This window comes from Amia ocellicauda, chromosome 2 (assembly GCF_036373705.1).
Source record: "Amia ocellicauda isolate fAmiCal2 chromosome 2, fAmiCal2.hap1, whole genome shotgun sequence".
Classification (NCBI taxonomy): Eukaryota; Metazoa; Chordata; class Actinopteri; order Amiiformes; family Amiidae; genus Amia; species Amia ocellicauda.
In genome coordinates this window covers 60,793,365-60,816,133 of record NC_089851.1, presented here as the reverse complement: position 1 = coordinate 60,816,133, position 22,769 = coordinate 60,793,365, and the positions used below count along the sequence as shown (strand labels likewise).

At 47.1% G+C, this 22,769-nt stretch overlaps 15 non-coding genes across 15 annotated transcripts; all 15 read right to left on the bottom strand.

The window, feature by feature from the left end:
- Window positions 1-925: 925 nt before the first annotated feature.
- On the bottom strand, window positions 926-999 carry trnan-guu (transfer RNA asparagine (anticodon GUU)). The gene has a single exon. It is a non-coding gene; the product is annotated as a tRNA-Asn (tRNA).
- A 1,294-nt stretch (window positions 1,000-2,293) lies between these two features.
- Window positions 2,294-2,367, bottom strand: trnan-guu (transfer RNA asparagine (anticodon GUU)). Its single transcript has one exon. It is a non-coding gene; the product is annotated as a tRNA-Asn (tRNA).
- A 1,294-nt stretch (window positions 2,368-3,661) lies between these two features.
- trnan-guu (transfer RNA asparagine (anticodon GUU)) lies at window positions 3,662-3,735 on the bottom strand. The gene has a single exon. It is a non-coding gene; the product is annotated as a tRNA-Asn (tRNA).
- Window positions 3,736-4,996: 1,261 nt separating this feature from the next.
- On the bottom strand, window positions 4,997-5,070 carry trnan-guu (transfer RNA asparagine (anticodon GUU)). The gene has a single exon. It is a non-coding gene; the product is annotated as a tRNA-Asn (tRNA).
- Window positions 5,071-6,636: 1,566 nt separating this feature from the next.
- Window positions 6,637-6,710, bottom strand: trnan-guu (transfer RNA asparagine (anticodon GUU)). The gene has a single exon. It is a non-coding gene; the product is annotated as a tRNA-Asn (tRNA).
- A 1,556-nt stretch (window positions 6,711-8,266) lies between these two features.
- trnan-guu (transfer RNA asparagine (anticodon GUU)) lies at window positions 8,267-8,340 on the bottom strand. Its single transcript has one exon. It is a non-coding gene; the product is annotated as a tRNA-Asn (tRNA).
- A 1,579-nt stretch (window positions 8,341-9,919) lies between these two features.
- Window positions 9,920-9,993, bottom strand: trnan-guu (transfer RNA asparagine (anticodon GUU)). The gene has a single exon. It is a non-coding gene; the product is annotated as a tRNA-Asn (tRNA).
- A 1,584-nt stretch (window positions 9,994-11,577) lies between these two features.
- Window positions 11,578-11,651, bottom strand: trnan-guu (transfer RNA asparagine (anticodon GUU)). Its single transcript has one exon. It is a non-coding gene; the product is annotated as a tRNA-Asn (tRNA).
- Window positions 11,652-12,945: 1,294 nt separating this feature from the next.
- On the bottom strand, window positions 12,946-13,019 carry trnan-guu (transfer RNA asparagine (anticodon GUU)). The gene has a single exon. It is a non-coding gene; the product is annotated as a tRNA-Asn (tRNA).
- A 1,274-nt stretch (window positions 13,020-14,293) lies between these two features.
- On the bottom strand, window positions 14,294-14,367 carry trnan-guu (transfer RNA asparagine (anticodon GUU)). The gene has a single exon. It is a non-coding gene; the product is annotated as a tRNA-Asn (tRNA).
- Window positions 14,368-17,098: 2,731 nt separating this feature from the next.
- Window positions 17,099-17,172, bottom strand: trnan-guu (transfer RNA asparagine (anticodon GUU)). Its single transcript has one exon. It is a non-coding gene; the product is annotated as a tRNA-Asn (tRNA).
- A 1,116-nt stretch (window positions 17,173-18,288) lies between these two features.
- Window positions 18,289-18,362, bottom strand: trnan-guu (transfer RNA asparagine (anticodon GUU)). Its single transcript has one exon. It is a non-coding gene; the product is annotated as a tRNA-Asn (tRNA).
- Window positions 18,363-19,585: 1,223 nt separating this feature from the next.
- trnan-guu (transfer RNA asparagine (anticodon GUU)) lies at window positions 19,586-19,659 on the bottom strand. Its single transcript has one exon. It is a non-coding gene; the product is annotated as a tRNA-Asn (tRNA).
- Window positions 19,660-20,920: 1,261 nt separating this feature from the next.
- On the bottom strand, window positions 20,921-20,994 carry trnan-guu (transfer RNA asparagine (anticodon GUU)). The gene has a single exon. It is a non-coding gene; the product is annotated as a tRNA-Asn (tRNA).
- Window positions 20,995-21,979: 985 nt separating this feature from the next.
- On the bottom strand, window positions 21,980-22,053 carry trnan-guu (transfer RNA asparagine (anticodon GUU)). Its single transcript has one exon. It is a non-coding gene; the product is annotated as a tRNA-Asn (tRNA).
- Between the last annotated feature and the right edge of the window lie 716 nt (window positions 22,054-22,769).

The window sequence follows — 22,769 nt, the reverse complement described above, 5'->3', positions numbered from 1 at the left end:
CAAGCACCTGATTGACAGTGGTCCGTGATCTGCTGTTATGCTACTATGCTACTGACCATTGGGGGAGCGATAGCAAGCAAGAGAGTTAGATATCGAGAGTCATAGATAGATAGATAGATAGATGGATGGATGGATGGACGGCAAGGCAAGCACCTGATTGACAGTGGTCCGTGATCTGCTGTTATGCTACTATGCTACTGACCATTGGGGGAGCGATAGCAAGCAAGAGAGTTAGATATCGAGAGTCATAGATAGATAGATAGATAGATAGATGGATGGATGGACGGCAAGGCAAGCATCTGATTGCAAGATAGGCTTATCGTAAAGCCATCAGAGGACGTAATGAACCGGAAAGCCAACTGGACAGATGCCGGTTTGTAAAGAAGAACCAGAACCCAAAGGACACGCGCTACGCGCACCTAACGGCCAACGTCCAATTCCCATTGCCGCCCCTGGACAGTCGCAACAGGGAGCTTGTTGCTCCCGTCAACCTTACGTTTTCACCTCTGTGTGCTTCCTTTGTTGCAGCCTGCATCCAGATTTTGTTTTGTTTTGTTTTGTTTTGTTTTGTTTTGTTTTGTTTTGTTTTGTTTTGTTTTGTTTTGTTTTGTTTTGTTTTGTTTTGTTTTGTTTTGTTTTGTTTTGTTCCTTACGCCTGGGTGAAGGTACTGGGGAGTGGGAGAGTCCTGACACCGTGGCTTAGTTGGTCAAAGCGCCTGTCTTGTAAATAGGAAACCTGGGTTAGACTCCCAGCAGTGCCTTGGTTTATGTTGGCCTAGGCAATGGAAAGGAAGTTTCTAAACCCTCGATACATTTTTGCATGATGGCCGTCCGCAGCAAGCAGCTTAAGGTTACTGTAGCTGCAGTCTGGCAAACTGACCGCAAGAAGTAGAAACAATAACAAGGGGCGGGGGGAAAAGTGGGCCGTCCCTGGGTGGATTCGAACCACCATCCTTTCGGTTAACAGCCGAACGCGCTGACCGATTGCGCCACAGAGACAGACGGAGGTGTTGCGGTTGCTGCAGTCGTGCAGTTCCTTCACAGTTGCCAGAAATCATTTCCAGCACACGATTTTCTTTGTCGTTGAATGCAACATACGTGACCATTGGGGGAGCGATAGCAAGCAAGAGAGTTAGATATCGAGAGTCATAGATAGATAGATAGATAGATACATGGATGGATGGACGGCAAGGCAAGCACCTGATTGACAGTGGTCCGTGATCTGCTGTTATGCTACTATGCTACTGACCATTGGGGGAGCGATAGCAAGCAAGCGAGTTAGATATCGAGAGTCATAGATAGATAGATAGATAGATAGAAAGATGGATGGATGGATGGACGGCAAGGCAAGCACCTGATTGACAGTGGTCCGTGATCTGCTGTTATGCTACTATGCTACTGACCATTGGGGGAGCGATAGCAAGCAAGAGAGTTAGATATCGAGAGTCATAGATAGATAGATAGATAGATGGATGGATGGATGGACGGCAAGGCAAGCACCTGATTGACAGTGGTCCGTGATCTGCTGTTATGCTACTATGCTACTGACCATTGGGGGAGCGATAGCAAGCAAGAGAGTTAGATATCGAGAGTCATAGATAGATAGATAGATAGATAGATGGATGGATGGACGGCAAGGCAAGCATCTGATTGCAAGATAGGCTTATCGTAAAGCCATCAGAGGACGTAATGAACCGGAAAGCCAACTGGACAGATGCCGGTTTGTAAAGAAGAACCAGAACCCAAAGGACACGCGCTACGCGCACCTAACAGCCAACGTCCAATTCCCATTGCCGCCCCTGGACAGTCGCAACAGGGAGCTTGTTGCTCCCGTCAACCTTACGTTTTCACCTCTGTGTGCTTCCTTTGTTGCAGCCTGCATCCAGATTTTGTTTTGTTTTGTTTTGTTTTGTTTTGTTTTGTTTTGTTTTGTTTTGTTTTGTTTTGTTTTGTTTTGTTTTGTTTTGTTTTGTTTTGTTTTGTTTTGTTTTGTTTTGTTTTGTTTTGTTTTGTTCCTTACGCCTGGGTGAAGGTACTGGGGAGTGGGAGAGTCCTGACACCGTGGCTTAGTTGGTCAAAGCGCCTGTCTTGTAAATAGGAAACCCTGGGTTCGACTCCCAGCAGTGCCTTGGTTTATGTTGGCCTAGGCAATGGAAAGGAAGTTTCTAAACCCTAGATACATTTTTGCAAGATGGCCGTCCGCAGCAAGCAGCTTAAGGTTACTGTAGCCGCAGTCTGGCAAACTGACCGCCAGAAGTAGAAACAATAACAAGGGGCGGGGGGAAAAGTGGGCCGTCCCTGGGTGGATTCGAACCACCATCCTTTCGGTTAACAGCCGAACGCGCTGACCGATTGCGCCACAGAGACAGACGGAGGTGTTGCGGTTGCTGCAGTCGTGCAGTTCCTTCACAGTTGCCAGAAATCATTTCCAGCACACGATTTTCTTTGTCGTTGAATGCAACATACGTGACCATTGGGGGAGCGATAGCAAGCAAGAGAGTTAGATATCGAGAGTCATAGATAGATAGATAGATAGATACATGGATGGATGGACGGCAAGGCAAGCACCTGATTGACAGTGGTCCGTGATCTGCTGTTATGCTACTATGCTACTGACCATTGGGGGAGCGATAGCAAGCAAGCGAGTTAGATATCGAGAGTCATAGATAGATAGATAGATAGATAGAAAGATGGATGGATGGATGGACGGCAAGGCAAGCACCTGATTGACAGTGGTCCGTGATCTGCTGTTATGCTACTATGCTACTGACCATTGGGGGAGCGATAGCAAGCAAGAGAGTTAGATATCGAGAGTCATAGATAGATAGATAGATAGATGGATGGATGGATGGACGGCAAGGCAAGCACCTGATTGACAGTGGTCCGTGATCTGCTGTTATGCTACTATGCTACTGACCATTGGGGGAGCGATAGCAAGCAAGAGAGTTAGATATCGAGAGTCATAGATAGATAGATAGATAGATAGATGGATGGATGGACGGCAAGGCAAGCATCTGATTGCAAGATAGGCTTATCGTAAAGCCATCAGAGGACGTAATGAACCGGAAAGCCAACTGGACAGATGCCGGTTTGTAAAGAAGAACCAGAACCCAAAGGACACGCGCTACGCGCACCTAACAGCCAACGTCCAATTCCCATTGCCGCCCCTGGACAGTCGCAACAGGGAGCTTGTTGCTCCCGTCAACCTTACGTTTTCACCTCTGTGTGCTTCCTTTGTTGCAGCCTGCATCCAGATTTTGTTTTGTTTTGTTTTGTTTTGTTTTGTTTTGTTTTGTTTTGTTTTGTTTTGTTTTGTTTTGTTTTGTTTTGTTTTGTTTTGTTTTGTTTTGTTTTGTTTTGTTTTGTTTTGTTTTGTTTTGTTCCTTACGCCTGGGTGAAGGTACTGGGGAGTGGGAGAGTCCTGACACCGTGGCTTAGTTGGTCAAAGCGCCTGTCTTGTAAATAGGAAACCCTGGGTTCGACTCCCAGCAGTGCCTTGGTTTATGTTGGCCTAGGCAATGGAAAGGAAGTTTCTAAACCCTAGATACATTTTTGCAAGATGGCCGTCCGCAGCAAGCAGCTTAAGGTTACTGTAGCCGCAGTCTGGCAAACTGACCGCCAGAAGTAGAAACAATAACAAGGGGCGGGGGGAAAAGTGGGCCGTCCCTGGGTGGATTCGAACCACCATCCTTTCGGTTAACAGCCGAACGCGCTGACCGATTGCGCCACAGAGACAGACGGAGGTGTTGCGGTTGCTGCAGTCGTGCAGTTCCTTCACAGTTGCCAGAAATCATTTCCAGCACACGATTTTCTTTGTCGTTGAATGCAACATACGTGACCATTGGGGGAGCGATAGCAAGCAAGAGAGTTAGATATCGAGAGTCATAGATAGATAGGTAGATAGATGGATGGATGGATGGACGGCAAGGCAAGCACCTGATTGACAGTGGTCCGTGATCTGCTGTTATGCTACTATGCTACTGACCATTGGGGGAGCGATAGCAAGCAAGAGAGTTAGATATCGAGAGTCATAGATAGATAGATAGATAGATAGATGGATGGATGGATGGACGGCAAGGCAAGCACCTGATTGACAGTGGTCCGTGATCTGCTGTTATGCTACTATGCTACTGACCATTGGGGGAGCGATAGCAAGCAAGAGAGTTAGATATCGAGAGTCATAGATAGATAGATAGATAGATGGATGGATGGATGGACGGCAAGGCAAGCACCTGATTGACAGTGGTCCGTGATCTGCTGTTATGCTACTATGCTACTGACCATTGGGGGAGCGATAGCAAGCAAGAGAGTTAGATATCGAGAGTCATAGATAGATAGATAGATAGATGGATGGATGGACGGCAAGGCAAGCATCTGATTGCAAGATAGGCTTATCGTAAAGCCATCAGAGGACGTAATGAACCGGAAAGCCAACTGGACAGATGCCGGTTTGTAAAGAAGAACCAGAACCCAAAGGACACGCGCTACGCGCACCTAACGGCCAACGTCCAATTCCCATTGCCGCCCCTGGACAGTCGCAACAGGGAGCTTGTTGCTCCCGTCAACCTTACGTTTTCACCTCTGTGTGCTTCCTTTGTTGCAGCCTGCATCCAGATTTTGTTTTGTTTTGTTTTGTTTTGTTTTGTTTTGTTTTGTTTTGTTTTGTTTTGTTTTGTTTTGTTTTGTTTTGTTTTGTTTTGTTTTGTTTTGTTTTGTTCCTTACACCTGGGTGAAGGTACTGGGGAGTGGGAGAGTCCTGACACCGTGGCTTAGTTGGTCAAAGCGCCTGTCTTGTAAATAGGAAACCCTGGGTTCGACTCCCAGCAGTGCCTTGGTTTATGTTGGCCTAGGCAATGGAAAGGAAGTTTCTAAACCCTCGATACATTTTTGCAAGATGGCCGTCCGCAGTAAGCAGCTTAAGGTTACTGTAGCCGCAGTCTGGCAAACTGACCGCCCGAAGTAAAAACAATAACAAGGGGCGGGGGGAAAAGTGGGCCGTCCCTGGGTGGATTCAAACCACCATCCTTTCGGTTAACAGCCGAACGCGCTGACCGATTGCGCCACAGAGACAGACGGAGGTGTTGCGGTTGCTGCAGTCGTGCAGTTCCTTCACAGTTGCCAGAAATCATTTCCAGCACACGATTTTCTTTGTCGTTGAATGCAACATACGTGACCATTGGGGGAGCGATAGCAAGCAAGAGAGTTAGATATCGAGAGTCATAGATAGATAGATAGATAGATACATGGATGGATGGACGGCAAGGCAAGCACCTGATTGACAGTGGTCCGTGATCTGCTGTTATGCTACTATGCTACTGACCATTGGGGGAGCGATAGCAAGCAAGCGAGTTAGATATCGAGTGTCATAGATAGATAGATAGATAGATAGAAAGATGGATGGATGGATGGACGGCAAGGCAAGCACCTGATTGACAGTGGTCCGTGATCTGCTGTTATGCTACTATGCTACTGACCATTGGGGGAGCGATAGCAAGCAAGAGAGTTAGATATCGAGAGTCATAGATAGATAGATAGATAGATGGATGGATGGATGGACGGCAAGGCAAGCACCTGATTGACAGTGGTCCGTGATCTGCTGTTATGCTACTATGCTACTGACCATTGGGGGAGCGATAGCAAGCAAGAGAGTTAGATATCGAGAGTCATAGATAGATAGATAGATAGATGGATGGATGGATGGACGGCAAGGCAAGCACCTGATTGACAGTGGTCCGTGATCTGCTGTTATGCTACTATGCTACTGACCATTGGGGGAGCGATAGCAAGCAAGAGAGTTAGATATCGAGAGTCATAGATAGATAGATAGATAGATGGATGGATGGATGGACGGCAAGGCAAGCACCTGATTGACAGTGGTCCGTGATCTGCTGTTATGCTACTATGCTACTGACCATTGGGGGAGCGATAGCAAGCAAGAGAGTTAGATATCGAGAGTCATAGATAGATAGATAGATGGATGGATGGATGGATGGACGGCAAGGCAAGCATCTGATTGCAAGATAGGCTTATCGTAAAGCCATCAGAGGACGTAATGAACCGGAAAGCCAACTGGACAGATGCCGGTTTGTAAAGAAGAACCAGAACCCAAAGGACACGCGCTACGCGCACCTAACGGCCAACGTCCAATTCCCATTGCCGCCCCTGGACAGTCGCAACAGGGAGCTTGTTGCTCCCGTCAACCTTACGTTTTCACCTCTGTGTGCTTCCTTTGTTGCAGCCTGCATCCAGATTTTGTTTTGTTTTGTTTTGTTTTGTTTTGTTTTGTTTTGTTTTGTTTTGTTTTGTTTTGTTTTGTTTTGTTTTGTTTTGTTTTGTTTTGTTTTGTTTTGTTTTGTTCCTTACGCCTGGGTGAAGGTACTGGGGAGTGGGAGAGTCCTGACACCGTGGCTTAGTTGGTCAAAGCGCCTGTCTTGTAAATAGGAAACCCTGGGTTCGACTCCCAGCAGTGCCTTGGTTTATGTTGGCCTAGGCAATGGAAAGGAAGTTTCTAAACCCTCGATACATTTTTGCAAGATGGCCGTCCGCAGCAAGCAGCTTAAGGTTACTGTAGCCGCAGTCTGGCAAACTGACCGCCCGAAGTAAAAACAATAACAAGGGGCGGGGGGAAAAGTGGGCCGTCCCTGGGTGGATTCGAACCACCATCCTTTCGATTAACAGCCGAACGCGCTCACCGATTGCGCCACAGAGACAGACGGAGGTGTTGCGGTTGCTGCAGTCGTGCAGTTCCTTCACAGTTGCCAGAAATCATTTCCAGCACACGATTTTCTTTGTCGTTGAATGCAACATACGTGACCATTGGGGGAGCGATAGCAAGCAAGAGAGTTAGATATCGAGAGTCATAGATAGATAGATAGATAGATACATGGATGGATGGACGGCAAGGCAAGCACCTGATTGACAGTGGTCCGTGATCTGCTGTTATGCTACTATGCTACTGACCATTGGGGGAGCGATAGCAAGCAAGTGAGTTAGATATCGAGTGTCATAGATAGATAGATAGATAGATAGAAAGATGGATGGATGGATGGACGGCAAGGCAAGCACCTGATTGACAGTGGTCCGTGATCTGCTGTTATGCTACTATGCTACTGACCATTGGGGGAGCGATAGCAAGCAAGAGAGTTAGATATCGAGAGTCATAGATAGATAGATAGATAGATGGATGGATGGATGGACGGCAAGGCAAGCACCTGATTGACAGTGGTCCGTGATCTGCTGTTATGCTACTATGCTACTGACCATTGGGGGAGCGATAGCAAGCAAGAGAGTTAGATATCGAGAGTCATAGATAGATAGATAGATAGATGGATGGATGGATGGACGGCAAGGCAAGCACCTGATTGACAGTGGTCCGTGATCTGCTGTTATGCTACTATGCTACTGACCATTGGGGGAGCGATAGCAAGCAAGAGAGTTAGATATCGAGAGTCATAGATAGATAGATAGATAGATGGATGGATGGATGGACGGCAAGGCAAGCACCTGATTGACAGTGGTCCGTGATCTGCTGTTATGCTACTATGCTACTGACCATTGGGGGAGCGATAGCAAGCAAGAGAGTTAGATATCTAGAGTCATAGATAGATAGATAGATGGATGGATGGATGGATGGACGGCAAGGCAAGCATCTGATTGCAAGATAGGCTTATCGTAAAGCCATCAGAGGACGTAATGAACCGGAAAGCCAACTGGACAGATGCCGGTTTGTAAAGAAGAACCAGAACCCAAAGGACACGCGCTACGCGCACCTAACGGCCAACGTCCAATTCCCATTGCCGCCCCTGGACAGTCGCAACAGGGAGCTTGTTGCTCCCGTCAACCTTACGTTTTCACCTCTGTGTGCTTCCTTTGTTGCAGCCTGCATCCAGATTTTGTTTTGTTTTGTTTTGTTTTGTTTTGTTTTGTTTTGTTTTGTTTTGTTTTGTTTTGTTTTGTTTTGTTTTGTTTTGTTTTGTTTTGTTTTGTTCCTTACGCCTGGGTGAAGGTACTGGGGAGTGGGAGAGTCCTGACACCGTGGCTTAGTTGGTCAAAGCGCCTGTCTTGTAAATAGGAAACCCTGGGTTCGACTCCCAGCAGTGCCTTGGTTTATGTTGGCCTAGGCAATGGAAAGGAAGTTTCTAAACCCTCGATACATTTTTGCAAGATGGCCGTCCGCAGCAAGCAGCTTAAGGTTACTGTAGCCGCAGTCTGGCAAACTGACCGCCCGAAGTAAAAACAATAACAAGGGGCGGGGGGAAAAGTGGGCCGTCCCTGGGTGGATTCGAATCACCATCCTTTCGATTAACAGCCGAACGCGCTCACCGATTGCGCCACAGAGACAGACGGAGGTGTTGCGGTTGCTGCAGTCGTGCAGTTCCTTCACAGTTGCCAGAAATCATTTCCAGCACACGATTTTCTTTGTCGTTGAATGCAACATACGTGACCATTGGGGGAGCGATAGCAAGCAAGAGAGTTAGATATCGAGAGTCATAGATAGATAGATAGATAGATACATGGATGGATGGACGGCAAGGCAAGCACCTGATTGACAGTGGTCCGTGATCTGCTGTTATGCTACTATGCTACTGACCATTGGGGGAGCGATAACAAGCAAGTGAGTTAGATATCGAGTGTCATAGATAGATAGATAGATAGATAGAAAGATGGATGGATGGATGGACGGCAAGGCAAGCACCTGATTGACAGTGGTCCGTGATCTGCTGTTATGCTACTATGCTACTGACCATTGGGGGAGCGATAGCAAGCAAGAGAGTTAGATATCGAGAGTCATAGATAGATAGATAGATAGATGGATGGATGGATGGACGGCAAGGCAAGCACCTGATTGACAGTGGTCCGTGATCTGCTGTTATGCTACTATGCTACTGACCATTGGGGGAGCGATAGCAAGCAAGAGAGTTAGATATCGAGAGTCATAGATAGATAGATAGATAGATGGATGGATGGATGGACGGCAAGGCAAGCACCTGATTGACAGTGGTCCGTGATCTGCTGTTATGCTACTATGCTACTGACCATTGGGGGAGCGATAGCAAGCAAGAGAGTTAGATATCGAGAGTCATAGATAGATAGATAGATAGATGGATGGATGGATGGACGGCAAGGCAAGCACCTGATTGACAGTGGTCCGTGATCTGCTGTTATGCTACTATGCTACTGACCATTGGGGGAGCGATAGCAAGCAAGAGAGTTAGATATCGAGAGTCATAGATAGATAGATAGATGGATGGATGGATGGATGGACGGCAAGGCAAGCATCTGATTGCAAGATAGGCTTATCGTAAAGCCATCAGAGGACGTAATGAACCGGAAAGCCAACTGGACAGATGCCGGTTTGTAAAGAAGAACCAGAACCCAAAGGACACGCGCTACGCGCACCTAACGGCCAACGTCCAATTCCCATTGCCGCCCCTGGACAGTCGCAACAGGGAGCTTGTTGCTCCCGTCAACCTTACGTTTTCACCTCTGTGTGCTTCCTTTGTTGCAGCCTGCATCCAGATTTTGTTTGTTTTGTTTTGTTTTGTTTTGTTTTGTTTTGTTTTGTTTTGTTTTGTTTTGTTTTGTTTTGTTTTGTTTTGTTTTGTTTTGTTTTGTTTTGTTTTGTTTTGTTTTGTTTTGTTCCTTACGCCTGGGTGAAGGTACTGGGGAGTGGGAGAGTCCTGACACCGTGGCTTAGTTGGTCAAAGCGCCTGTCTTGTAAATAGGAAACCCTGGGTTCGACTCCCAGCAGTGCCTTGGTTTATGTTGGCCTAGGCAATGGAAAGGAAGTTTCTAAACCCTAGATACATTTTTGCAAGATGGCCGTCCGCAGCAAGCAGCTTAAGGTTACTGTAGCCGCAGTCTGGCAAACTGACCGCCAGAAGTAGAAACAATAACAAGGGGCGGGGGGAAAAGTGGGCGTCCCTGGGTGGATTCGAACCACCATCCTTTCGGTTAACAGCCGAACGCGCTGACCGATTGCGCCACAGAGACAGACGGAGGTGTTGCATTTGCTGCAGTCGTGCAGTTCCTTCACAGTTGCCAGAAATAATTTCCAGCACACGATTTTCTTTGTCGTTGAATGCAACATACGTGACCATTGGGGGAGTGATAGCAAGCAAGAGAGTTAGATATCGAGAGTCATAGATAGATAGATAGATAGATACATGGATGGATGGACGGCAAGGCAAGCACCTGATTGACAGTGGTCCGTGATCTGCTGTTATGCTACTATGCTACTGACCATTGGGGGAGCGATAGCAAGCAAGCGAGTTAGATATCGAGAGTCATAGATAGATAGATAGATAGATAGAAAGATGGATGGATGGATGGACGGCAAGGCAAGCACCTGATTGACAGTGGTCCGTGATCTGCTGTTATGCTACTATGCTACTGACCATTGGGGGAGCGATAGCAAGCAAGAGAGTTAGATATCGAGAGTCATAGATAGATAGATAGATAGATGGATGGATGGATGGACGGCAAGGCAAGCACCTGATTGACAGTGGTCCGTGATCTGCTGTTATGCTACTATGCTACTGACCATTGGGGGAGCGATAGCAAGCAAGAGAGTTAGATATCGAGAGTCATAGATAGATAGATAGATAGTTAGATGGATGGATGGATGGACGGACGGCAAGGCAAGCACCTGATTGACAGTGGTCCGTGATCTGCTGTTATGCTACTATGCTACTGACCATTGGGGGAGCGATAGCAAGCAAGAGAGTTAGATATCGAGAGTCATAGATAGATAGATAGATAGATGGATGGATGGATGGACGGCAAGGCAAGCACCTGATTGACAGTGGTCCGTGATCTGCTGTTATGCTACTATGCTACTGACCATTGGGGGAGCGATAGCAGTAAAGAGAGTTAGATATCGAGAGTCATAGATAGATAGATAGATAGATGGATGGATGGATGGACGGCAAGGCAAGCATCTGATTGCAAGATAGGCTTATCGTAAAGCCATCAGAGGACGTAATGAACCGGAAAGCCAACTGGACAGATGCCGGTTTGTAAAGAAGAACCAGAACCCAAAGAACACACGCTACGCGCACCTAACGGCCAACGTCCAATTCCCATTGCCGCCCCTGGACAGTCGCAACAGGGAGCTTGTTGCTCCCGTCAACCTTACGTTTTCACCTCTGTTTGCTTCCTTTGTTGCAGCCTGCATCCAGATTTTGTTTTGTTTTGTTTTGTTTTGTTTTGTTTTGTTTTGTTTTGTTTTGTTTTGTTTTGTTTTGTTTTGTTTTGTTTTGTTTTGTTTTGTTTTGTTTTGTTTTGTTTTGTTTTGTTCCTTACGCCTGGGTGAAGGTACTGGGGAGTGGGAGAGTCCTGACACCGTGGCTTAGTTGGTCAAAGCGCCTGTCTTGTAAATAGGAAACCCTGGGTTCGACTCCCAGCAGTGCCTTGGTTTATGTTGGCCTAGGCAATGGAAAGGAAGTTTCTAAACCCTAGATACATTTTTGCAAGATGGCCGTCCGCAGCAAGCAGCTTAAGGTTACTGTAGCCGCAGTCTGGCAAACTGACCGCCAGAAGTAGAAACAATAACAAGGGGCGGGGGGAAAAGTGGGCCGTCCCTGGGTGGATTCGAACCACCATCCTTTCGGTTAACAGCCGAACGCGCTGACCGATTGCGCCACAGAGACAGACGGAGGTGTTGCGGTTGCTGCAGTCGTGCAGTTCCTTCACAGTTGCCAGAAATCATTTCCAGCACACGATTTTCTTTGTCGTTGAATGCAACATACGTGACCATTGGGGGAGCGATAGCAAGCAAGAGAGTTAGATATCGAGAGTCATAGATAGATAGATAGATAGATACATGGATGGATGGACGGCAAGGCAAGCACCTGATTGACAGTGGTCCGTGATCTGCTGTTATGCTACTATGCTACTGACCATTGGGGGAGCGATAGCAAGCAAGCGAGTTAGATATCGAGAGTCATAGATAGATAGATAGATAGATAGAAAGATGGATGGATGGATGGACGGCAAGGCAAGCACCTGATTGACAGTTGTCCGTGATCTGCTGTTATGCTACTATGCTACTGACCATTGGGGGAGCGATAGCAAGCAAGAGAGTTAGATATCGAGAGTCATAGATAGATAGATAGATAGATGGATGGATGGATGGACGGCAAGGCAAGCACCTGATTGACAGTGGTCCGTGATCTGCTGTTATGCTACTATGCTACTGACCATTGGGGGAGCGATAGCAAGCAAGAGAGTTAGATATCGAGAGTCATAGATAGATAGATAGATAGATAGATGGATGGATGGACGGCAAGGCAAGCATCTGATTGCAAGATAGGCTTATCGTAAAGCCATCAGAGGACGTAATGAACCGGAAAGCCAACTGGACAGATGCCGGTTTGTAAAGAAGAACCAGAACCCAAAGGACACGCGCTACGCGCACCTAACGGCCAACGTCCAATTCCCATTGCCGCCCCTGGACAGTCGCAACAGGGAGCTTGTTGCTCCCGTCAACCTTACGTTTTCACCTCTGTGTGCTTCCTTTGTTGCAGCCTGCATCCAGATTTTGTTTTGTTTTGTTTTGTTTTGTTTTGTTTTGTTTTGTTTTGTTTTGTTTTGTTTTGTTTTGTTTTGTTTTGTTTTGTTTTGTTTTGTTTTGTTTTGTTTTGTTTTGTTTTGTTTTGTTTTGTTCCTTACGCCTGGGTGAAGGTACTGGGGAGTGGGAGAGTCCTGACACCGTGGCTTAGTTGGTCAAAGCGCCTGTCTTGTAAATAGGAAACCCTGGGTTCGACTCCCAGCAGTGCCTTGGTTTATGTTGGCCTAGGCAATGGAAAGGAAGTTTCTAAACCCTCGATACATTTTTGCAAGATGGCTGTCCGCAGCAAGCAGCTTAAGGTTACTGTAGCCGCAGTCTGGCAAACTGACCGCCAGAAGTAGAAACAATAACAAGGGGCGGGGGGAAAAGTGGGCCGTCCCTGGGTGGATTCGAACCACCATCCTTTCGGTTAACAGCCGAACGCGCTGACCGATTGCGCCACAGAGACAGACGGAGGTGTTGCGGTTGCTGCAGTCGTGCAGTTCCTTCACAGTTGCCAGAAATCATTTCCAGCACACGATTTTCTTTGTCGTTGAATGCAACATACGTGACCATTGGGGGAGCGATAGCAAGCAAGAGAGTTAGATATCGAGAGTCATAGATAGATAGATAGATAGATACATGGATGGATGGACGGCAAGGCAAGCACCTGATTGACAGTGGTCCGTGATCTGCTGTTATGCTACTATGCTACTGACCATTGGGGGAGCGATAGCAAGCAAGCGAGTTAGATATCGAGAGTCATAGATAGATAGATAGATAGATAGAAAGATGGATGGATGGATGGACGGCAAGGCAAGCACCTGATTGACAGTTGTCCGTGATCTGCTGTTATGCTACTATGCTACTGACCATTGGGGGAGCGATAGCAAGCAAGAGAGTTAGATATCGAGAGTCATAGATAGATAGATAGATAGATGGATGGATGGATGGACGGCAAGGCAAGCACCTGATTGACAGTGGTCCGTGATCTGCTGTTATGCTACTATGCTACTGACCATTGGGGGAGCGATAGCAAGCAAGAGAGTTAGATATCGAGAGTCATAGATAGATAGATAGATAGATAGATGGATGGATGGACGGCAAGGCAAGCATCTGATTGCAAGATAGGCTTATCGTAAAGCCATCAGAGGACGTAATGAACCGGAAAGCCAACTGGACAGATGCCGGTTTGTAAAGAAGAACCAGAACCCAAAGGACACGCGCTACGCGCACCTAACGGCCAACGTCCAATTCCCATTGCCGCCCCTGGACAGTCGCAACAGGGAGCTTGTTGCTCCCGTCAACCTTACGTTTTCACCTCTGTGTGCTTCCTTTGTTGCAGCCTGCATCCAGATTTTGTTTTGTTTTGTTTTGTTTTGTTTTGTTTTGTTTTGTTTTGTTTTGTTTTGTTTTGTTTTGTTTTGTTTTGTTTTGTTTTGTTTTGTTTTGTTTTGTTTTGTTCCTTACGCCTGGGTGAAGGTACTGGGGAGCGGGAGAGTCCTGACACCGTGGCTTAGTTGGTCAAAGCGCCTGTCTTGTAAATAGGAAACCCTGGGTTCGACTCCCAGCAGTGCCTTGGTTTATGTTGGCCTAGGCAATGGAAAGGAAGTTTCTAAACCCTCGATACATTTTTGCAAGATGGCCGTCCGCAGCAAGCAGCTTAAGGTTACTGTAGCCGCAGTCTGGCAAACTGACCGCCAGAAGTAGAAACAATAACAAGGGGCGGGGGGAAAAGTGGGCCGTCCCTGGGTGGATTCGAACCACCATCCTTTCGGTTAACAGCCGAACGCGCTGACCGATTGCGCCACAGAGACATACGGAGGTGTTGCGGTTGCTGCAGTCGTGCAGTTCCTTCACAGTTGCCAGAAATCATTTCCAGCACACGATTTTCTTTGTCGTTGAATGCAACATACGTGACCATTGGGGGAGCGATAGCAAGCAAGAGAGTTAGATATCGAGAGTCATAGATAGATAGATAGATAGATACATGGATGGATGGACGGCAAGGCAAGCACCTGATTGACAGTGGTCCGTGATCTGCTGTTATGCTACTATGCTACTGACCATTGGGGGAGCGATAGCAAGCAAGCGAGTTAGATATCGAGAGTCATAGATAGATAGATAGATAGATAGATGGATGGATGGATGGACGGCAAGGCAAGCACCTGATTGACAGTGGTCCGTGATCTGCTGTTATGCTACTATGCTACTGACCATTGGGGGAGCGATAGCAAGCAAGAGAGTTAGATATCGAGAGTCATAGATAGATAGATAGATAGATGGATGGATGGATGGACGGCAAGGCAAGCACCTGATTGACAGTGGTCCGTGATCTGCTGTTATGCTACTATGCTACTGACCATTGGGGGAGCGATAGCAAGCAAGAGAGTTAGATATCGAGAGTCATAGATAGATAGATAGATAGATGGATGGATGGATGGACGGCAAGGCAAGCACCTGATTGACAGTGGTCCGTGATCTGCTGTTATGCTACTATGCTACTGACCATTGGGGGAGCGATAGCAAGCAAGAGAGTTAGATATCGAGAGTCATAGATAGATAGATAGATAGATAGATAGATAGATGGATGGATGGACGGCAAGGCAAGCATCTGATTGCAAGATAGGCTTATCGTAAAGCCATCAGAGGACGTAATGAACCGGAAAGCCAACTGGACAGATGCCGGTTTGTAAAGAAGAACCAGAACCCAAAGGACACGCACTACGCGCACCTAACGGCCAACGTCCAATTCCCATTGCCGCCCCTGGACAGTCGCAACAGGGAGCTTGTTGCTCCCGTCAACCTTACGTTTTCACCTCTGTGTGCTTCCTTTGTTGCAGCCTGCATCCAGATTTTGTTTTGTTTTGTTTTGTTTTGTTTTGTTTTGTTTTGTTTTGTTTTGTTTTGTTTTGTTTTGTTTTGTTTTGTTTTGTTTTGTTTTGTTTTGTTTTGTTTTGTTCCTTACGCCTGGGTGAAGGTACTGGGGAGTGGGAGAGTCCTGACACCATGGCTTAGTTGGTCAAAGCGCCTGTCTTGTAAATAGAAAACCCTGGGTTCGACTCCCAGCAGTGCCTTGGTTTATGTTGGCCTAGGCAATGGAAAGGAAGTTTCTAAACCCTCAATACATTTTTGCAAGATGGCCGTCCGCAGCAAGCAGCTTAAGGTTACTGTAGCCGCAGTCTGGCAAACTGACCGCCAGAAGTAGAAACAATAACAAGGGGCGGGGGGAAAAGCGGGCCGTCCCTGGGTGGATTCGAATTACCATCCTTTCGGTTAACAGCCGAACGAGCTGACCGATTGCGCCACAGAGACAGACGGAGGTGCTGCAGTTGCTGCAGTCGTGCAGTTCCTTCACAGTTGCCAGAAATCATTTCCAGCACACGATTTTCTTTGTCGTTGAATGCAACATACGTGACCATTGGGGGAGCGATAGCAAGCAAGAGAGTTAGATATCGAGATTCATAGATAGATAGATAGATAGATACATGGATGGATGGACGGCAAGGCAAGCACCTGATTGACAGTGGTCCGTGATCTGCTGTTATGCTACTATGCTACTGACCATTGGGGGAGCGATAGCAAGCAAGAGAGTTAGATATCGAGAGTCATAGATAGATAGATAGATAGATGGATGGATGGATGGACGGCAAGGCAAGCACCTGATTGACAGTGGTCCGTGACCTGCTGTTATGCTACTATGCTACTGACCATTGGGGGAGCGATAGCAAGCAAGAGAGTTAGATATCGAGAGTCATAGATAGATAGATAGGTAGATGGATGGATGGATGGACGGCAAGGCAAGCACCTGATTGACAGTGGTCCGTGATCTGCTGTTATGCTACTATGCTACTGACCATTGGGGGAGCGATAGCAAGCAAGAGAGTTAGATATCGAGAGTCATAGATAGATAGATAGATGGATGGATGGACGGCAAGGCAAGCATCTGATTGCAAGATAGGCTTATCGTAAAGCCATCAGAGGACGTAATGAACCGGAAAGCCAACTGGACAGATGCCGGTTTGTAAAGAAGAACCAGAACCCAAAGGACACGCGCTACGCGCACCTAACGGCCAACGTCCAATTCCCATTGCCGCCCCTGGACAGTCGCAACAGGGAGCTTGTTGCTCCCGTCAAAATTACGTTTTCACCTCTGTGTGCTTCCTTTGTTGCAGCCTTCATCCAGATTTTGTTTTGTTTTGTTTTGTTTTGTTTTGTTTTGTTTTGTTTTGTTTTGTTTTGTTTTGTTTTGTTTTGTTTTGTTTTGTTCCTTACGCCTGGGTGAAGGTACTGGGGAGTGGGAGAGTCCTGACACCGTGGCTTAGTTGGTCAAAGCGCCTGTCTTGTAAATAGGAAACCCTGGGTTCGACTCCCAGCAGTGCCTTGGTTTATGTTGGCCTAGGCAATGGAAAGGAAGTTTCTAAACCCTCGATACATTTTTGCAAGATGGCCGTCCGCAGCAAGCAGCTTAAGGTTACTGTAGCCGCAGTCTGGCAAACTGACCGCCAGAAGTAGAAACAATAACAAGGGGCGGGGGGAAAAGTGGGCCGTCCCTGGGTGGATTCGAACCACCATCCTTTCGGTTAACAGCCAAACGCGCTGACCGATTGCGCCACAGAGACAGACGGAGGTGTTGCGGTTGCTGCAGTCGTGCAGTTCCTTCACAGTTGCCAGAAATCATTTCCAGCACACGATTTTCTTTGTCGTTGAATGCAACATACGTGACCATTGGGGGAGCGATAGCAAGCAAGAGAGTTAGATATCGAGAGTCATAGATAGATAGATAGATAGATACATGGATGGATGGACGGCAAGGCAAGCACCTGATTGACAGTGGTCCGTGATCTGCTGTTATGCTACTATGCTACTGACCATTGGGGGAGCGATAGCAAGCAAGAGAGTTAGATATCGAGAGTCATAGATAGATAGATAGATAGATAGATGGATGGATGGATGGACGGCAAGGCAAGCACCTGATTGACAGTGGTCCGTGATCTGCTGTTATGCTACTATGCTACTGACCATTGGGGGAGCGATAGCAAGCAAGAGAGTTAGATATCGAGAGTCATAGATAGATAGATAGATGGATGGATGGACGGCAAGGCAAGCATCTGATTGCAAGATAGGCTTATCGTAAAGCCATCAGAGGACGTAATGAACCGGAAAGCCAACTGGACAGATGCCGGTTTGTAAAGAAGAACCAGAACCCAAAGGACACGCGCTACGCGCACCTAACGGCCAACGTCCAATTCCCATTGCCACCCCTGGACAGTCGCAACAGGGAGCTTGTTGCTCCCGTCAACCTTACGTTTTCACCTCTGTGTGCTTCCTTTGTTGCAGCCTGCATCCAGATTTTGTTTTGTTTTGTTTTGTTTTGTTTTGTTTTGTTTTGTTTTGTTTTGTTTTGTTTTGTTTTGTTTTGTTTTGTTTTGTTTTGTTTTGTTTTGTTTTGTTTTGTTCCTTACGCCTGGGTGAAGGTACTGGGGAGTGGGAGAGTCCTGACACCGTGGCTTAGTTGGTCAAAGCGCCTGTCTTGTAAATAGGAAACCCTGGGTTCGACTCCCAGCAGTGCCTTGGTTTATGTTGGCCTAGGCAATGGAAAGGAAGTTTCTAAACCCTCGATACATTTTTGCAAGATGGCCGTCCGCAGCAAGCAGCTTAAGGTTACTGTAGCCGCAGTCTGGCAAACTGACCGCCAGAAGTAGAAACAATAACAAGGGGCGGGGGGAAAAGTGGGCCGACCCTGGGTGGATTCGATCCACCATCCTTTCGGTTAACAGCCGAACGCGCTGACCGATTGCGCCACAGAGACAGACGGAGGTGTTGCGGTTGCTGCAGTCGTGCAGTTCCTTCACAGTTGCCAGAAATCATTTCCAGCACACGATTTTCTTTGTCGTTGAATGCAACATACGTGACCATTGGGGGAGCGATAGCAAGCAAGAGAGTTAGATATCGAGAGTCATAGAAAGATAGATAGATAGATATATGGATGGATGGACGGCAAGGCAAGCACCTGATTGACAGTGGTCCGTGACCTGCTGTTATGCTACTATGCTACTGACCATTGGGGGAGCGATAGCAAGCAAGAGAGTTAGATATTGAGAGTCATAGATAGATAGATAGATGGATGGATGGATGGACGGCAAGGCAAGCACCTGATTGACAGTGGTCCGTGATCTGCTGTTATGCTACTATGCTACTGACCATTGGGGGAGCGATAGCAAGCAAGAGAGTTAGATATCGAGAGTCATAGATAGATAGATAGATAGATGGATGGATGGATGGACGGCAAGGCAAGCACCTGATTGACAGTGGTCCGTGATCTGCTGTTATGCTACTATGCTACTGACCATTGGGGGAGCGATAGCAAGCAAGAGAGTTAGATATCGAGAGTCATAGATAGATAGATAGATAGATAGATAGATAGATGGATGGATGGACGGCAAGGCAAGCATCTTATTGCAAGATAGGCTTATCGTAAAGCCATCAGAGGAAGTAATGAACCGGAAAGCCAACTGGACAGATGCCGGTTTGTAAAGAAGAACCAGAACCCAAAGGACACGCGCTACGCGCACCTAACGGCCAACGTCCAATTCCCATTGCCGCCCCTGGACAGTCGCAACAGGGAGCTTGTTGCTCCCGTCAACCTTACGTTTTCACCTCTGTGTGCTTCCTTTGTTGCAGCCTGCATCCAGATTTTGTTTTGTTTTGTTTTGTTTTGTTTTGTTTTGTTGTTTTGTTTTGTTTTGTTTTGTTCCTTACGCCTGGGTGAAGGTACTGGGGAGTGGGAGAGTCCTGACACCGTGGCTTAGTTGGTCAAAGCGCCTGACTTGTAAATAGGAAACCCTGGGTTCGACTCCCAGCAGTGCCTTGGTTTATGTTGGCCTAGGCAATGGAAAGGAAGTTTCTAAACCCTCGATACATTTTTGCAAGATGGCCGTCCGCAGCAAGCAGCTTAAGGTTACTGTAGCCGCAGTCTGGCAAACTGACCGCCAGAAGTAGAAACAATAACAAGGGGCGGGGGGAAATTTGGGCCGTCCCTGGGTGGATTCAAACCACCATCCTTTCGGTTAACAGCCGAACGCGCTGACCGATTGCGCCACAGAAACAGACGGAGGTGTTGTGGTTGCTGCAGTCGTGCAGTTCCTTCACAGTTGCCAGAAATCATTTCCAGCACACGATTTTCTTTGTCGTTGAATGCAACATACGTGACCATTGGGGGAGCGATAGCAAGGAAGAGAGTTAGATATCGAGAGTCATAGATAGATAGATAGATAGATGGATGGATGGATGGACGGCAAGGCAAGCACCTGATTGACAGTGGTCCGTGATCTGCTGTTATGCTACTATGCTACTGACCATTGGGGGAGCGATAGCAAGCAAGAGAGTTAGATATCGAGAGTCATAGATAGATAGATAGATGGATGGATGGATGGACGGCAAGGCAAGCACCTGATTGACAGTGGTCCGTGATCTGCTGTTATGCTACTATGCTACTGACCATTGGGGGAGCGATAGCAAGCAAGAGAGTTAGATATCGAGAGTCATAGATAGATAGATAGATAGATAGATGGATGGATGGATGGACGGCAAGGCAAGCACCTGATTGACAGTGGTCCGTGATCTGCTGTTATGCTACTATGCTACTGACCATTGGGGGAGCGATAGCAAGCAAGAGAGTTAGATATCGAGAGTCATAGATAGATAGATAGATAGATAGATGGATGGATGGACGGCAAGGCAAGCATCTGATTGCAAGATAGGCTTATCGTAAAGCCATCAGAGGACGTAATGAACCGGAAAGCCAACTGGACAGATGCCGGTTTGTAAAGAAGAACCAGAACCCAAAGGACACGCGCTACGCGCACCTAACGGCCAACGTCCAATTCCCATTGCCGCCCCTGGACAGTCGCAACAGGGAGCTTGTTGCTCCCGTCAACCTTACGTTTTCACCTCTGTGTGCTTCCTTTGTTGCAGCCTGCATCCAGATTTTGTTTTGTTTTGTTTTGTTTTGTTTTGTTTTGTTTTGTTTTGTTTTGTTTTGTTTTGTTTTGTTTTGTTTTGTTTTGTTTTGTTTTGTTTTGTTTTGTTCCTTACGCCTGGGTGAAGGTACTGGGGAGTGGGAGAGTCCTGACACCGTGGCTTAGTTGGTCAAAGCGCCTGTCTTGTAAATAGGAAACCCTGGGTTCGACTCCCAGCAGTGCCTTGGTTTATGTTGGCCTAGGCAATGGAAAGGAAGTTTCTAAACCCTCGATACATTTTTGCAAGATGGCCGTCCGCAGTAAGCAGCTTAAGGTTACTGTAGCCGCAGTCTGGCAAACTGACCGCCAGAAGTAGAAACAATAACAAGGGGCGGGGGGAAATTTGGGCCGTCCCTGGGTGGATTCAAACCACCATCCTTTCGGTTAACAGCCGAACGCGCTGACCGATTGCGCCACAGAAACAGACGGAGGTGTTGTGGTTGCTGCAGTCGTGCAGTTCCTTCACAGTTGCCAGAAATCATTTCCAGCACACGATTTTCTTTGTCGTTGAATGCAACATACGTGACCATTGGGGGAGCGATAGCAAGGAAGAGAGTTAGATATCGAGAGTCATAGATAGATAGATAGATAGATAGATGGATGGATGGATGGACGGCAAGGCAAGCACCTGATTGACAGTGGTCCGTGATCTGCTGTTATGCTACTATGCTACTGACCATTGGGGGAGCGATAGCAAGCAAGAGAGTTAGATATCGAGAGTCATAGATAGATAGATAGATGGATGGATGGACGGCAAGGCAAGCATCTGATTGCAAGATAGGCTTATCGTAAAGCCATCAGAGGACGTAATGAACCGGAAAGCCAACTGGACAGATGCCGGTTTGTAAAGAAGAACCAGAACCCAAAGGACACGCGCTACGCGCACCTAACGGCCAACGTCCAATTCCCATTGCCGCCCCTGGACAGTCGCAACAGGGAGCTTGTTGCTCCCGTCAACCTTACGTTTTCACCTCTGTGTGCTTCCTTTGTTGCAGCCTGCATCCAGATTTTGTTTTGTTTTGTTTTGTTTTGTTTTGTTTTGTTTTGTTTTGTTTTGTTTTGTTTTGTTTTGTTTTGTTTTGTTTTGTTTTGTTTTGTTTTGTTTTGTTTTGTTTTGTTTTGTTTTGTTCCTTACGCCTGGGTGAAGGTACTGGGGAGTGGGAGAGTCCTGACACCGTGGCTTAGTTGGTCAAAGCGCCTGTCTTGTAAATAGGAAACGCTGGGTTCGACTCCCAGCAGTGCCTTGGTTTATGTTGGCCTAGGCAATGGAAAGGAAGTTTCTAAACCCTCGATACATTTTTGCAAGATGGCCGTCCGCAGCAAGCAGCTTAAGGTTACTGTAGCCGCAGTCTGGCAAACTGACCGCCAGAAGTAGAAACAATAACAAGGGGCGGGGGGAAAAGTGGGCCGTCCCTGGGTGGATTCGAACCACCATCCTTTCGGTTAACAGCCGAACGCGCTGACCGATTGCGCCACAGAGACAGACGGGGGTGTTGCGGTTGCTGCAGTCGTGCAGTTCCTTCACAGTTGCCAGAAATCATTTCCAGCACACGATTTTCTTTGTCGTTGAATGCAACATTCGTGACCATTGGGGGAGCGATAGCAAGCAAGAGAGTTAGATATCGAGAGTCATAGATAGATAGATAGATAGATGGATGGATGGACGGCAAGGCAAGCATCTGATTGACAGTGGTCCGTGATCTGCTGTTATGCTACTATGCTACTGACCATTGGGGAAGCGATAGCAAGCAAGAGAGTTAGATATCGAGAGTCATAGATAGATAGATAGATAGATGGATGGATGGATGGACGGCAAGGCAAGCACCTGATTGACAGTGGTCCGTGACCTGCTGTTATGCTACTATGCTACTGACCATTGGGGGAGCGATAGCAAGCAAGAGAGTTAGATATCGAGAGTCATAGATAGATAGATAGATAGATGGATGGATGGATGGACGGCAAGGCAAGCACCTGATTGACAGTGGTCCGTGATCTGCTGTTATGCTACTATGCTACTGACCATTGGGGGAGCGATAGCAAGCAAGAGAGTTAGATATCGAGAGTCATAGATAGATAGATAGATAGATGGATGGATGGATGGACGGCAAGGCAAGCACCTGATTGACAGTGGTCCGTGACCTGCTGTTATGCTACTATGCTACTGACCATTGGGGGAGCGATAGCAAGCAAGAGAGTTA